Here is a 15,699-nt window from a genome sequence, read left to right on the forward strand (position 1 = left end):
TTCTTCCAGGACCATCTCTGTGCCCAGTAACACAGACTTGGTAGAAAGCAGGGAGGGGCCATAGTAAATGCAAATGTTTTTGTTTTACACAATACCTGTTCTTACAGAAATAGAGAATACCACAAATGAGCTAGGAGAAAAGGAAAACATCCTGAATCCCAATCCTTAGACACTGATGCATGTATTTCTAATATTTATACCAAATGGGATCATAATGCATCTTGTATTTTGCAAGTTCTTTTTGAACTTTATTGTAATGGACAGCTTTCCACATCAGTTAATATTCTTGTATAGCACTGAAATGACAACATGGTGTTCCACTGTTCAGCCACTGCAGAATGTTGTCTAACAATTTCCCAATTCAGCAGGCCTCTCTCACCCACTTTCACTTTCCTTGTGTCAGTTACCCATGATCAACTGAGCTCTGGAAATAGATGAGTACAGTACAGTAAGATATTTTGAAAGAGAGTTAGGTGAACCGTGTTCACCTAACTTTTATTATAATAGATTGTTATAATTGTTATTACAGTAGATTGTTATAATTGTTCTATTACAGTAGACTGTTATGATTGTTCTATGTGATTATTAATGTTGTCAATCTCTTATCATGCCTAATTTATAAATTAAACTCTATCATAGGTATGTGCATATAGGAAAAGACATAGGCCGGGCGCGGTGGCTCAAGCCTGTAATCCCAGCACTTTGGGAGGCCGAGACGGGCAGATCACGAGGTCAGGAGACCGAGACCATCCTGGCTAACACAGTGAAACCCTGTCTCTACTAAAAAATACAAAAAAAAAAACTAGCCGGACAAGGTGGCGGGCACCTGTAGTCCCAGCTACTCGAGAGGCTGAGGCAGGAGAATGGCGTAAACCCGGGAGGCGAAGTTTGCAGTGAGCTGAGATCCGGCCATTGCACTCCAGCCTGGGTGACAGAGCGAGACTCCGTCTCAAAAAAAAAAAAAAAAAAAAGACATAGCGCATTTAGGGTTTGGTACTGTCTGAGGTTTCAGGCATCCACTGCAGGTCTTGGAACATATGCCCTGCAGATAAGGGGATAAGCTGATATTTGTGATGATTTAGAAGGTGGCATTGGATACCCTCATAACTAAGGTTCACATCATCATTTGCAGGAAAAAGACAACATCATACAGCCCTCAGGATCAGATAGGAAAGACAGAAAGGGTTTGCGGGAAGAAAAGGGAAGAGCGGAGAGCAGAGGGGCTGGTGGAATTTGCTTCCAGGTCATAGAAGATGCGGAAATTCCCTGCTTGTTAAAACAAGAGAGGAAATGAAGGGCTCTGATCTCAAGGGCACGGGCAGAGCCCAGTCAGCCCAGGGCTTGTGGGCTACACGTTCCCTCTATCATGCGGGGCCAGGGAGGCCCCCGGATGCTTCTGCTTCCACCAGTCCTGTGCCAACTCCACTGACCCTCCCCAACTTCTCTGTGTGTGCCTGACCCCAGCTGGCTTGCAGGACCTTGAGGACAAGGACCACACTGGAATCATTTCTCTATTGCCCAAGTGCCTTAAGTAGGGCTAGGCACAGAGTCACTTACAGTGAATGAGCACATGAGACAATGAATGAGTGAGTGATTCTTGTAGAATTTAGAGAGGGCTCAGTCAGGTGCACAAGGAGAAGTAATGGGAGGCTATTTTCCAACCCTGTCGTTAGAGAGTCAGATGAATTGATGAGACATTGACTTGATTTCTTCTCAGCTGCTGGTTTATTCTGCATGTCCAACAAATTACTGAACCTCTCTGCCATCCAGTTTCCTTGTGGGTAAACTGGGGATGATAGGAGGTAGTGCTGGGGCTGATGAAGATAAGACGGGTGGCATTTTACTGTATGTGATTATACCCAGAAAGAAAAAGGGAGGGTGAAAGCTCTGAGCCAGGCACCTGGCATCAACAGGATATTGATTGTTAGAAAATGCATGCATTCTTAAGGTGATCCAGGATTTGTTTTAATCAAATATGGTAAGACCCAAAGAAGTGACTGTTATGAATGAAAATGTTTTTATCTCACAGATCCCTAGAAATGAGAGGCACAGCTCTCCCTGCAAGTCACCAGGGTCAGTCAGGATGCAGAGGGTGCAGAAACACATGGGTAAGAGCCTTTGCTGTGGTTTCCATGGGAAGGAATGGGCAAGGCAGTGTAGCTACATTAAGTTGTCTAGGGGCATAGAGGGGAACAGTGGTCCTGACTGAGAGCTCAATGGAGGAGGTGGTTGGGGTGTGGGATCTGGACTGGTTGTTTTACATCTGAAAGTCACACTCACAGGAGTGGTTTCCAATCTATAGAAATTGGCTAGCCCTGAGAAGGGGCAGTCTCTCTACGGTCTGCAAGGTCCCAGACATGAAAGCATCAGAATACAGAAAATAAAAGACATGGTTTATATACTATGAGGCCCAGTGCATTAACAGGGCTCTGAGATCAGCTGAATTCAAATCCCAGTTTCATTGCTTTCACGTTGGTGGCTTTTCATTTTTTAATTTGCATTTTTTGAATTAGGGTCTCATTCTGTTACCCCAGGATGGAGTGCAGTGGTGTGATCACAGCTCACTGCAGCCTCAACTTCCCAGGCTCAAGCAATCCTCCCACTTCAGCCTCTCATGTAGCTGGTGCATACCATCATGCTTGGCTAATTTTTTTTAAATTTTGTAGAGATGGGGGTCTCACTTTGTTGCCCAGGCTGATCTTGAACTCCTGGGCTCAAGCAGTCCTCCCAGCTCAGTCTCCCAAAGTGCTGGGATTACAGGCATGAACCACCATGCACAATCTTGTTATGTGGCTTTTAGCAAGTCACTTAGCCATTCTGGTCCCTGTGCTGTCGGCTGTAAAATGAGGACTACAGCAGCTACCTCTAGTGGTGTGTCAAGGGTGGCCAGCCAGGCCTCTGCCTGGGACACGGCTCAGTAAGGGCATGAAAACATCACTGGCATAAATCAGAAATCCAGCTCCAGTTAGCACAGGTCTCCAGTCACAATAGCTTACAGAGTTGGCCAAATGGGAGCTTGAACCCTGGTCCTGTCAGTGTGGACACTGCCTGGAATGGAAATTAAACCACGCTATTCTCTGGATGACCCACCTCAGCCATAGATTTCTGTGCCAGGCTCCGCAAGCTGTATCCACTTGGCTCCAGCCATCAAGAGGGAAAGTAAAGTTGCAAATCACAGCCAGCTGAGATTCAGAAACAGAACGAGGTATTATGTAGGGCTGTTGACCCCAGATGAGGGCTTTATTTTATTATCTACGTTTTAGACTCTTTAATATGCCTCCCAAGATGCTGTCTGGTTTGGAAAATCACCTATAATAAATGCACATAATAAATCTCTTATTTTGAGCATAGAGAAGCATGCAATTTTTATTAATAAAAATAAGTTCCTCTCTGCACCCCTCCAAATAAGCGTTCCACAAGTATTTAAAGACAATCTGTTGAAAGGATGCCAGCTGGTCCACCTCCCAGAGCAACTAGCCAGTCTCAGTTGGGCCTCCCCTACTCACTGGGTGAAATGAAAAGGTGTTCTGGAAGGTGCTGGCATCTGCTCCCTTCCCTGTCATTTTGTGGGTCCCAGCCATTTCCACCCCTGGGCAAGTCCATCCACTCACACTGTCCCTGGAGTAAATTACACAAGGGCATAGGACCTCCTTCTTCTCCCTCGTCCTGAACTAGACCCTCCCCATCCTGCCATCCCTGGGGCTCCTGGCCTCCTGTCTCGCTCCCTCCTTCATCAGACACTCTGCAAATCTCCATCCTAGGACAAGGAGAGGAAAACACCCTGTGTGTCCATTACGGGGAAAATGGAGGGGGATGCAATGCCCTGGCGTATAAGTGACAGATTTCACCACTTCACAGCAGCATGATGGATCTTAAGACCTCACACAAAGCTGAGAAGGAAGAAAGAAGGAAGGAAGGAGAAGGAAGAAAGGACAGGAGGAAAGAAAGAAGACAGGGAGAAATCAAGATATGGGACCCAATACATCCTACAAAAAATATATATGTATGCAAATATCAGCACATATTTTATAATTGAAAGGTACATGTCAAAACTGTAGAACGGTTGACTATGGGAGGCACGGAGCTGGGGTATGGAGCTAAGAGAGAAGAAATCAGTGAAAATAAAGGCTTTCTCCCACTAGATGGGGATGAGGTCAGGAAATAATCACCACAACCCTCTGTATCTGAAGCCCCATAAGAAATAAAACATAAGGAAAAACTAAATACAGACGCGCGCACACACACACACACACAGAGAGAGAGAGAGAGAGAGAGAGAGAGAGAGAGTGGCAAATCCTACTCTAAAAATGACCTGTTTTTTGATTATTCCAATGAGCCATGCTTGCTCCATGCCTGGCTTTGGACATGCAATTCCCTCTGCATGAAATGCTGTTCCCCACCCTTTCAGCCACTCGACTTTGCCCATCCTTCAGCTCTCTCCATTTCCTGTCCTTCCCCCACCTGCCCCCGACCAGGCCAGGTGGCCGTACCTGTCGTATTAGTCAGCTCAGGCTGCTCTAACAGCACACTACAGACCAGGCAGCTCAAAGAACAGGAGTTTCTTTTCTCACAGTTCGGCAGGCTGGAAGTCCAGGATAAAGGTACAACAGGGCTGGTTCCTGGTAAGGCCTCTCTACCTGGTTTGTAGACTGCCGCCTTCTTGCTGTGTCCTCACACAGCCTTTCCTGTGTGGATGCTCAAGGAGAGAGGGCTCTGGTGTCTCTTCTTCTCCTTATGAGGACAACAGCTGTACCAGATTGGGGCCCCAAGCTGATGGTCTCATTTCACCTTAATCACCTCCCTAAAGGTGCTATCTCCAATGATAATCACACTCTGAAGTATGGGGTTTAGGGCTTCCACATGTGAATGTGGCTGAGGGGGACACAATCTAGCCCCCAGTACACCTCCTGCCCTTGTTTGTTTTCCTTCAACAGCTTCTCACGCACCTGCACGTATCCGAGGCTATCCTCTGAGCACGTCCATGTCAGGACTCACTCACCTTCGATGGTCATCCTCGCCTGCTCAAACGCACCTCTGCCCCTTCCTCCTTGCCGCAAAAACCACAGGCCCACATGATGTTTCAGTTGGCAAATCCAAAGGCTCCTCTCAGCCCACGCCCCTGGGACTTCCCCATGAGAGCCTGCCTTGCCTGGCCCTTGGACTCTGCCCTCTCCTCTCCTCTCCTCTCCTGTTCTCTCCTCTCCTCTCTCTGCCTTTTGCAGCAGCAGTGGCTTCTTGCTGCTTCCACATGCCAGCCTGGCTCCCCTAGACCCACTCCCATTCCTCTCTGCATGGTTCCTGGGGGGGTTTCTCCACACCATGACTCCCCTCTTCCCTGGCTCACTGGCCTGGCCATGTGGATGCCATAGGCCCCTCCAGCTCAGTACACTATGAATGAATTCATCCCTTTCCCTGACAAGCCTGTTCTCTGTCTGGCCCCACCACTGGTGACACTGGAGACTGGGGCATCCTCTGTGACTCCTCCATCAATCCCTCCATTGGACCAACCACCAAATGCTGTCCTCCCATCCTGCTGCTTGTCTCAGCTCCCTGCAGGATGGGGATTGCTTTGCTGTGCAGGGACACCAAGATGCGGGAGGCAGAGGCTGGACTCAAGAGTCCTGCAGGAGGCAGATTTTGAGACAAGCAAGTGAAGGTGGTTGGATAGATGGAGAGGAGGGTATTCAGCTGGTCTACTCATGGCTCCATCTCTGCCAAGAAACAGAGACTCTCAAACTGTGTGACTGAGATGACTTTAATACAAAGACTACTCATCAAGTTGTGAATGAGGTTTGGGTAACCAGCAAGAGACAGTGCAGAACCCAAGGGCTAAGGGCAGGGGGTGGTGTCACTGCTCCTAGGCCTGATGGGGAGTGAGGGGGTGGTCACTGGAACAGAGACAGAAGAACAAGGTGGGAGCAATGGGCCAGAGCAGTGGGGTTCCAGCAGACAGAAGCAGCCAGCCCTAAGCAACCTCATGTGTTCATGTATGTATGTATGTATTATTATTACTATTATTATTTTGAGACAGAGTTTTGCTCTTGTTGCCCAGGCTAGAATGCAATGGTGAGATCCCAGCTCACCACAACCTCTGCCTCCCGGGTTCAAGCGATTCTCCTGCCTCAGCCTTCCAAGTATTTGGGATTTACATGCTACCATGCCCAGCTAATTTTGTATTTTAATAGAGACGGGGTTTCTCCATGTTGGTCAGGCTGGTCTCAAACTCCCGACCTCAGGTGATCCACCCGCCTTGGGTTCCCAAAGTGTTGGCATTACGGGCGTGAGCCACTGTGCCCGGCCATAGTATTATTATTTAGGTATGAAAAGGCCAGCAGATTGGGAGAGGACTGGCACTGAAAAGATCATTTGTTCCTTAGAGTTCCCAGTAAGAAAGGGCTCACCATGCTATGAAGATCCACGGCGGAAACATCTGGGTGGGTCAGGAGACAGGGAGGGTAGATGGTAGGCAAGAGCCTTCACTGAGGTTTTGATGGGAAGGAAAAAAGAGACAAGGCAGGCAGGCTTAGGATTGCTGGTTTGAATAGTTTTAGCTGATCTGGGGCACAGAGTTACTGCCCTGCGTTGTCTGGTTCCCAGCCCCGGGGTGAACAGGGCAGGTGGAGTGTGACAGCTCCACAGGGGAGGAGGTGGAGGGTGTGGGTTCTGGATCTGTGGGTTGGCATTTGTAAAGCACACTCTTGAGTGAATTGTTGACCATTTCTAGATTGGCCTGCCCTGTGAGGGTCAGACCCTTCAGAATTAGCGAGGCCTCAGAGGTCAAATAATCTGAATACAGAAAACAAAACACCTAGTGCATACACCACACAGAGAGGGAGCTAGGGGAACCAATATCCACCCCCACTCTTCTCCCCCACTCAGATCTGCAGATGTTGCCCCTTGATCAAACCCAACAGGATTATGGAGAGTGAGGAAGATGGCTGGGACAGTCAGGGAGGGGAGTGGCTCTGAAGAGGGACTAGACTCAGCAGCCGCTAAACTAAGCTCCTGTGCAGACAAGAGTTTTTTACTCTTTTTGAAATCTTACCAATACATGCTAGTTGAGTGGAGATGCAATCAGCCTGGGGAGACACAACAGGGCTTGCAGAAGGAAACGCATCCTGAGCTGGGTTTTGAGGGATGAATAGGCATTTTCCAGGGAATGCTAGACACATAAATGGAAGAGCATAAGCAAAGGGATGGAGATTAACACAGTATGTTTGGCAAGCTGCAAGCTTTGCAACAGTTCTGGATTGTGAAATTTCGGGGGAGGAGGCTGGCACAGAGCAGATTCCCTGGGAGTGTCTCTGCCCTCGGTCATTTCATTCTCCTCTCTGGGTCTCTCTGCAGAGCAATGTGTTCATGGGTGTAAAGTGCTTCCAAGGGGGCTGGTACAGAGGGAAATGCTTGGTAAATGATGGTGATTATTATAATGATGATTAGCATGCCTAATAACATCACCTCCCCTACTTCCCCGCCTCTGGGGGGCCTCAAATAGGACAACATATTAGAAGTTCTTTGCAAAACAAAGGACCAACACAACCCAAGGCAGAAACAAGGCCACAGGGCTCAGGGAACCATCTCCTGTGGGCCATAGTCTGGTTTCAGGGCAGGGGAGCCAGCCCAGAAGTCAGACCCAATGGCTCTGGCACTCTGAGACAGGGGCGATGACTGGCCTGTTTGGGATTCGCTAGCCTCATCGATCAAATGATCCAGGGGATGAGGGAGAATGCCAGGGTCCATTTCCCATCTGTGATCAGCCTTGACTCCAAGTCCATACTCCACACCCAGTTTTCTGGAAGAGGGAGAAATAGCCCTCGGGGGCCAAAGAATATAATACCCTTGGATGCCCCGGCTGTGTGAGACCGTCTGAGAGGCCTTTATCACTGCACACAGCGGCTGCCAAAGTCAGACCTAACTCCTTCCCAGGAAATTCTTGGCTCTGCTTGTGAGCAGCCCGTCTGGTGGAATTAATTTCAGCCTATATGATGCTAACGCCATGCAAACAGAGACATATAAAACAGTCCTCCCAAGGCTTTGCATGGCAATAAAGACTGAACCGTGCTTAATTTATGCACATTGCAAGGCTACCCTCTGCAGGAAGCATAAAGCCATCCCTTGTGGGGCTGGAACAGTGAGGGGCTCCTCGTGCCCCTGAGCCTCACGGAGGGAGCTCATTCCCTCTTCCCAGGCTCCTTCCATCTTTCTGCGTGGATTGTGGATTTCCAGACTTGGGCTCTGGCCTTTATCAGTGAGACAGCCATGGTGTAGGGGATCTGCAAGGGCTGTAGAAATGGAGGTGGAACTATGTCCTTTGTTCCATGCAAACCACTGAGGAAGGGATGCTTGGAAGGTGATCTGCATCCTGGAGTCATGGGGCTATCATCTGCTAATGCTAGAAAGAGATTTTGAGATCATCCAGTTCAGACCCAGGCGAGTTCAGAGATTTAAAATGACGCAACCAAAGTCATACAACACACTCGTGGAATGATCTGGATTTTGACATCAGAGTAGGGGTGGGGCAAGTTCAAAAATTTGGAGTTGGAGAGTCCTGGGTTAAAACCCAGGATCTGCCAGGTCCTTGCTTTCTGACTTCAAGCAAGTTATTTCAACTCTCTGTGCTTTGGTTTCCTTGTTCATAAAGTAAGTGCACCATGGGAATTCTGGGAGAATTAAGGGAGATACTGTTTGTTCAGCATAACCACATGCCCAGCATATGGTAAACATCCAATAATAGTAGCTATTGTTATTATGGCTTCTGAGTAAATGCATTTTAGTGTGGGTTTCTTTCAAGCCAAGACAGGGATTTAGGCATAAGCAGTGATATGTTTGGGATCTGTGTCCCCACCAAAATCTTGTGTCAAATTCTTTTTTTTTTTTTTTTTGAGATGGAGTCTCGCTCTGTCACCCAGGCTGGAGTGTAGTGGCCGGATCTCAGCTCACTGCAAGCTCTGCCTCCCGGGTTTATGCCATTCTCCTGCCTCAGCCTCCCGAGTAGCTGGGACTACAGGCGCCTGCCACCTCGCCCAGTTAGTTTTTTGTATTTTTTAGTAGAGACGGGGTTTCACCGTGTTAGCCAGGATGGTCTCAATCTCCTGACCTTGTGATCCGCCCATCTCGGCCTCCCAAAGTGCTGGGATTACAGGCGTGAGCCACCGCACCCGGCCTCTTGTGTCAAATTCTAATCCCCAAAGTTGGAAGTGGGGCCCAGTGGGAGGTGATTGGATCATGGGGGTGGTCCTTCATGAATGGTTTAGCACCATCCCCTTGGTGCTGCTCTTATGACAGTGAGTGAGTTATCACAAGATCTGGTGGTTTAAAAGTGTGGAGCACCTCCTCCCTCTCTCTCTTGCTCTTGCTCCTGTCTTGTGAGATGCCTCGATCCCCGTTTGCCTTCCACCATGATTGTAAGCTTTCTGAGACCTCCCCAGAAGCTGAGCAGGTGCCAGAGCCATGCTTCCTGTACAGCCCATGGAACTGTGAGCCAATTAAACTTTTTCCTTAAAAATGACAGTCTCAGGTATTTCTTTAAAGCAGTGTGAGAATGGACTTAAACACGTGGCTTATTAAGGAAGATGATCCCAGGAAGCAGGAGTAAGGGAACAAGGCGAGTGAGACAGGAAAGCAGAAAAGGAAACCAGTGTGAGGGCTTGCTATTGTCTTAGTCCATTCACGCTGCTATAACAAAACTCTATAAACTGGGTGGCTTATAAACAACAGACATTTATCCCTTACAGTTCTGGAGGCTGGCAAGTCCAAGACCAAAGCACTGCAGATTCAGTGTCTTGAGAAGCCTGCTTTATAGTTTTCAGATGAGGCCTTCTTATGATTTCTAGATGAGGCCTTCTTATGGTTTCTAGATGAGGCCTTCTTATAGTTTCTAGATGGGGCCTTCTTGCTGCATCTTCACATTGTGGAAGGGGCGAGGAAGCCCTCTGGGCCTCATTTGTCCCAGTCATGAGGTCTCTACCCCCATGACCTAATCATCTCCCAGAGACCCCACCCTCTAATAGTGTAATATTGGTGATTAGGTTTCAATGCATGAATTTGAAAAGATACAAACATTCAGATCATAACAGTTACCATGAATGCTGCTGTGAACAATGGGAGCTCAATTCTGCTGGTGGACTTTATAGAGAAATTTATAAAACTATCAAGGATATAAAAAAGATCTAAATAAATGAAATGATGGAGCACGGAAGAACCAGAATGGTATTATATTGTTTTTTGTTTTTGTTTTTGAGATGAAGTCTTGCTCTTGTCGCCCAGGCTGGAGTGCATTGTTGGGATATCAGCTCACTGCAACCCCTGCCTCCTGAGTTTAAGCAATTCTCCTGCCTCAGCCTCCCAGGTAGCTGGAATTACAAGCAGGTGCCACCATGCCCGGCTAATTTTTGTATTTTTAGTAGAGATCGGGTTTCGCCATGTTGGCCAGGCTGGTCTCGAACTCCTGACCTCAAGTGATCCACCTACCTCAGCCTCTCAAAGTGCTTGGATTACAGGCATGAGCCACTGTGCCTAGCTGGTGTTATATTGTTAAAAGCAAAACCGCAGACAATTAAAAGAGTTTAATTGAACGAAGAGTGATTTGCACAGTGGGCTCAGAGACTCCAGTGCAGCCATGTGGTAGAAGAATATTTATGGTCAGAAAAAGGAAAGTGACCTACAGAAAATAGAATTGAGGCACCGAAACAGCTAGATTGGTTATAGCTTGGCATTTGCCTTATTTGAAGAGTTTGAACAGTTTGAACAGTTGGCTGTCTTTAATTTGCCCAAACACGGTGACCGGCACTAGAGTAGGTTAGTCTGTTTACACATCTAATTCAGTTGCAGTTTATTATGTACAGAGAAACCTTTAGACTGAACTTAGAATATATAAGGAGGCAGCTTTAGGCTAAACTTGATTTAACAATATTAGTTAAGGTCTGGTCAGGGAAAGAGAAACCATTCTGGGAACCTTAAGAATGAAGAGATATGATACAGAATTAGAGGTTTTCATAGTCTTTGGAAAGCTGAGGGAGCAAAACCCAGGAAGGGCACGGTCAGGAATTCTGAGGCTTCTGGGATCACAGGGCAGATGCTGGAGCCCAATGTGAGTGCTTCTCAAAAAGATGCTCAAAGTTGTGGTCAAAACTCCATGTCTGTGCCTTGCAATACACACAGGGTCCCAGAGAGAAGAGCAATACACACAGGGTCCCAGAGAGAAGAGCAATACACACAGGGTCCCAGAGAGAAGAAAGAGGCCTTCACTCAAAGTTGTGGCCAAAACTCCATGTCTGTGCCTTGCAATACACACAGGGTCCCAGAAAGAAGAAAGAGGCCTTCACTTCCTCCTTCCAACCTCGTGCCAGTGCCTCACATGATGGACTCTCACTGGGCCATGAACAACAGAGTCTGGGAAACGTAGTTTTCAGGCTCCGTGATCCAGAGGCACAGGGAAGAGCTCAGGATGGTGAGGCTGGTAGCGAGAATGAACACACAATATTTGGCATAGACATAGATATTGATCTCCTTCCACTCCCAGATTTATTGGCAAATGCAATAAGATGTCAACTGAATCCTTGAGAATTGTGAGTCATAAAAATAAATGAAGATATGAGGATAACCAAGATATTGTTGAATAAAAGGAAGAAGAAAGAGGCACCAGAGAAGGAGAAAGGGTGTATTCAGGGTCCCAAGACAACCCCAGATTTATTGATTCACCAGGAGACTCACAGGACTTGACATGTGGTCACCCTCACAGCTATAACTTATGCCAGCTAAGGATGCAAAGCAAAATTATCAAAGGGAAAAGGCACAGGGGCAAAGTCCAGAGGAAACTGGGTGCAAGTTTCTAAGGGTCCTCTCCCAGTAGAGTCTCATGGGACTCACTTCATTCTTTCAGCAATGAGCTATGACAGTATACCTATCAGGGAAGGCCACTGAGACTCACCGTCTAGAGTTTTTACTGCAGGCTGGATACATGCAGTATCTCTGCCTGACATGCACTGAACTGCCAGACTCCTGGAAGTAAAGCAGGTGGTCAACATGAACCTACTGTTTGCACAAATGGTTTAGGCACAGTGAGCCACTCTTATCAGTTCTGGAAATGGTGGCAATCATCCCCAAATCCAGTTTCCCAGGCATCATTCCAGGGCCAACTTTGTAAGCAGGACTTTCTAAAGAGAACAGTGTCAGGTCTGCTATATGAGCTCTTTTCTCCACAAAGGGGAACAGGCCTGACCAGAGAGCAAAACTTATTATATACTGTATTAATGACAGTGTCGTGTTGACCCAGGGGTAAGATATAGATTAGTAAAAATGAATAAAGAGCATGAGAGAGGTAGACTTCCCCACTCCCATATATAGGTACAAAGCTAGCATTACAAATCATTGGAGAAAAAGTATTATTCAAGAAATGGTTTGTAACAATCAGGAAGCCTTATGAAATTAAATACATTGGATCCCTTACTCATTTCATTCATAAAAATATACTTCTCCTCAACAAAAGATTAAATACAAAAAAGACACTTTAAAATAAAAGTTTATTGAGGGTAAAGATACCTTAAAATGCAAAAAAGGAGGAGGAGAGTTCATGACATTGAATTTGGCAATGATTTATTGGATATGAACTTGAAAGCACAATCTAAAAAAGAGAAAATAGATAAGCAGTATTTCACCAAAATTAAAAGGTTTTGTGTATCAAAGAGCACTATCAACAGAGTAAAAAGGCAGCTCATAAAATGGGAGAAAAAATTTGCAAATTATATACCTGATAAGGGATTTAAATCCAGAATAAAGAACTCCAGGCTGGGCATGGTGGCTCAAGCCTGTAATCCCAGCACTTTGGGAGACCGAGACGGGCGGACCATGAGGTCAGGAGATCGAGACCATCCTGGCTAACCTGGTGAAACCCCATCTCTACTAAAAAATACAAAAAAGCTGGCCGGGCGAGGTGGGCGGGTGCCTGTAGTCCCAGCTACTCAGGAGGCTGAGGCAGGAGAATGGTGTAAACTCGGGAGGCGGAGCTTGCAGTGAGCTAAGATCCGGTCACTGCACTTCAGCCTGGGCAACACAAAGAGACACCCTCTCAAAAAAAAAAAAAAAAAAAGAAGAACTCCTAGAACTCAAAAACAACAAAAAAGAAACAGCACGATTCAAAAATGGGCAAAGGACTTGAATAGACATTTCTCCCAAAAAGATATACAAATGGCCAATAAACACATGAAAAGATGCTCAACATCACTAATCATTAGGGAAATGCAAATCAAAACCAGGATACCACTGCACACTCATTAGGATGATTATTATTTAAAAAAAATAAAAAACAGAAAAATCAAGTGTTGGTGAGAAGGTGGAGAAATTGGAACCCTCCACCAGGTGCTCCTCCAGGAGCACCGCAAAGGCCCAGGCAGAGCCAGCACTCATGCAGACCCTGAGAGGGCAGCACGACGGGCCGGCGGGACAGCATTCCCACCACCGTGGAGGGGCCGCCCGTGAGTTGACAACCACAGGAGAGCAAGGGTTGCCTGCTGCATCAGAGGACCCCGCGACCCCTACCGGCCACCAGTGGGCACTCTCTGTGGGGGCTCCAACCCCACATTTCCCCACCTGCACCCCCTGACACTGTCCTACCAGAGGTTATCCATGAGGGCTCCACTCCTGTAGCAGACTCCTTCCTGGACATCTAGGCATTTCCATACATCTTCCAAAATCTAGGCAGAGGCTCCCAACCTCAACTCTTGCCTTCTGTGCCCCCACAGGCCCAACACCACATGGAAGTTGCCAAGGCTTGGGGCTTAAACCTTTTGAAGCAATAGCCTGAGCTGTACCTTGACCCCTTTTAGCCACAGCTGGAATTGGAGCACTGGGATGCAGGATGCCATATCCTGAGGCTGCACAGAGATGCAGGGCCCTGAGCCCAGCCCACAAAACCATTTTTCCCTCTTAGGCCTTCAGGTCTGTGATGAGAGGGGCTGCCCTGAAGGTCTCTGAAATGCCCTGGATACATTTTCCCCATTGTCTTGGTGATTAACATTCAGCTTCTCTTTACTTATGCAAATTTCTGCAGCCAGCAGCTTGAATTTCTCCCTGCAAAATGGGTTTTTCTTTTCTAGCACATGGTTAGGCCTCAAATTTTCCAAACTTTTACCCTATGCTTCCCTTTTAAACAGAAGTTCCAATTTTAGACTACCTCTGTGAATGCATATGAGCGTACACTTTTAGAAAAAGCCAGGTCACCTCTTGAACGCTTTGCTGCTTAGAAATTTCTTCTGACAGATATGCTAAATCATCTATCTCAAGTTCAAAGTATCACAGATCTCTAGGACGGGGGAAAACGCTGGCAGTCTCTTTGCTAAAGAATAGCTAGAGTGACCTTTTCTCCCAGTTCCCAATGAGTTCCTCATCTCCATCTGAGACCACCTCAGCCTGGACTTCATTGTCCATATCACTATCAGCATCTTGGTCACAACCATTCAACAAATCTCTAGAAAGTTCCAAACTTTCCCACATCTTCCCATCTTCTTCTGGCCCCTCCATACTGTTCCAACCTCTGCCCACTACCCAGTTCCAAAGTCACTTCCACACTTTCAGGTATCTTTACAGCAATGCCCCTACTTTCCTGGTACCAATTTTCTGTATTAGTCCATTCTCACACAGCTATAAAGAACTACCTGAGACTGGGTAATTTATCGAGAAAAGAGGTTTAATTGGCTCACAGTTCCATAGACTTAACAAGAAGTATGGCTAGGAGGCCTCAGGAAGCTTATAATCAAGGTGGAAAGCAAGGGGGAAGCACCTTTTTCACATGGCAGCAGGGGAAAGAGAGAGATGAGGGGAGTGCTACAAACTTTTAAACAACCAGATCTCATGAGAACTCACTCACTGGAACAGTAAGGGGGATGTCTGCCCCCATGAATCAATCACCTCCTACCAGGCCTGCCTTCAACATGTGGGGATTACAGTTCAACATGAAATTTGGATGGGGACACCAAACTATATCAACTGTCTATCAATGGACGGGGGATAAACAAAATGTGATACACACACACAGACACACACACACACACACACACACACACTAAAAGATTACTCAGTCTTAAAAGGAAGGGAAATTTTGATATACATTACAACATAAATGAACTGTGAAGACCTTATGCTCAGTTAAATAAGCCAACTAAAAAAGATAAATATTTTATAATACCACTTTTAAATGAGGTACCTAAAATAGTCAGTTCATAGAGACAAAAAGTAGAATGGTGGGTACTGGGGATAGGGGAAGGGGAATGGGGAGTTAGCATTTAATGGGGAAAGAGTTTCAACTGGGGAGGATGAAAAAGTTCTGGAGAGGGATGGTGGTGACGGTTACACAGCAATGTGAATATACTTGATGGCACAGAACTATAGGCTTTAAAATGTTTAAAATGGTAAGTCTTATGTGATGTGTACTTTATAACAATAAAAACCACAAATCACAAACATATGAATAACTCTGACTACATGGAAATTTAATGCATGTAAGACAAAAAGCACCACAAAAATGTAAAAGACAGCTTGAGAGAACATATTAGCAACCTTTAGAATAGGCAACAAATTAAAATGCTTTTAAGCCGTTGAGAATAAGACAGACAGCATAATAGAAAATAAATGGACAAAATATATGAGAGACAATTCACAGAATAGAAAGCCCAAATGGTGTATAAACATATAAAAACATGCTCG

General features: G+C 46.4%; 1 long non-coding RNA gene across 1 annotated transcript in view; it reads right to left on the bottom strand.

Annotated features, from left to right (window-relative positions):
- Positions 1-224: 224 nt before the first annotated feature.
- The window catches only part of LOC105507062, a 59,437-nt gene continuing 43,962 nt past the window's right edge, over positions 225-15,699 (bottom strand). Inside the window, exon 3 of the long non-coding RNA XR_001001033.1 lies at positions 225-424. This is a non-coding gene — a long non-coding RNA (uncharacterized LOC105507062). The remainder of the gene's footprint in view (positions 425-15,699) is intronic.

Source organism: Colobus angolensis, unplaced genomic scaffold, assembly GCF_000951035.1.
Source record: "Colobus angolensis palliatus isolate OR3802 unplaced genomic scaffold, Cang.pa_1.0 Scaffold143, whole genome shotgun sequence".
NCBI lineage: Eukaryota > Metazoa > Chordata > Mammalia > Primates > Cercopithecidae > Colobus > Colobus angolensis.